At 40.5% G+C, this 1,035-nt stretch overlaps 1 protein-coding gene across 1 annotated transcript in view; it reads left to right on the forward strand.

The window, feature by feature from the left end:
* ITIH3 (inter-alpha-trypsin inhibitor heavy chain 3) overlaps positions 1-1,035 on the forward strand; it is a gene marked incomplete at its 3' end in the record, with an annotated part of 13,787 nt that overhangs the window by 2,368 nt on the left and 10,384 nt on the right. The gene's annotated exons all lie outside the window — the stretch shown is intronic.

Below are 1,035 nucleotides of genomic sequence, written 5' to 3' on the forward strand. Positions count from 1 at the left end.
AACAGCAATTCTGTAAAACTTAAATGCAGGCAAAGTACCTTTTACTTTGGAGGCAGTAGTCAGAATTACAGAATTGTCACTAAAAACACATTTTTGTAGTTTTTTTTTTGTATTCTTAAACTGCTTGTTAATTCCACAGTAAGAAGTTTGTACCAAACAAACTGACATGTCAGTGACTTCCAGCTTTTTGTTTCCCAGGGTCCATACCTCAGTCCATGATTTGTAAGGGGCAATGCCAAGCTGTAATGACAGTATAGATACAGAAAAGATAATTCCATTTTGGACAGGATGAATTTGAATTGAATCTCCACACAGGCATTAAAAAAAAAAATCCATGTAGGTTTGTGAAACAGGAGAAATGTACACACAGAAATAATCTGTATGGCAGTAACAGTTTGAAAGAGGAACCTTGGGAAACGTGCACAGAGTTTTTGGCCAGACTCTTACAGTGATTGAGAAGCCTTTCCCTGCCCCAACCCCAAACCTAGCATCACCATAGATTTAACATAGTATCCTGAAAAGAACTCCAAAGCCAAACAAAAAACGAACCCTCTGTGGCTCAGTTTCCAACCTGTAAAACCCCTAACTGTGAAAGGTACCAAAAGCCGTAAATGTACCTGAGATGTGTATCTGATGCAATACCTTCTTGTGTCTTTATCCTCTGTTTGGTGGGGCAGATAAACCTGCTGCCATCAAATGTGTCCCCTGAGGCTCTTGGAGCCAACCGAGATAAGGTGTTTGCAGCTGAGCTTATGGGAATTGAATTACACAAGCTGTTAGTGTAACAGGAGTCAGTAGGTTTGTTTGCCTTTCATCTTCAGAAGAGAGTACGTGACATTTTTGTACAGCTTCTGATATCTGCACCTACTCTGGGAGCAAATACGGCAAAAAAGTGTTCTAACGGCTTGTTTTCCCCCTCACTTTCATAATGACCTCCTCTCCTCTCTCTAAACTGCTGAATTGCCATTTTACCTAGTCATGTTAGGATAAGAGGCTGGTGGGGTGAAACAGGAAAAATTTAGGGGTAAGTCTGAA

This window comes from Acanthisitta chloris, unplaced genomic scaffold (assembly GCF_000695815.1).
Source record: "Acanthisitta chloris isolate BGI_N310 unplaced genomic scaffold, ASM69581v1 scaffold45762, whole genome shotgun sequence".
Taxonomy (NCBI): domain Eukaryota; kingdom Metazoa; phylum Chordata; class Aves; order Passeriformes; family Acanthisittidae; genus Acanthisitta; species Acanthisitta chloris.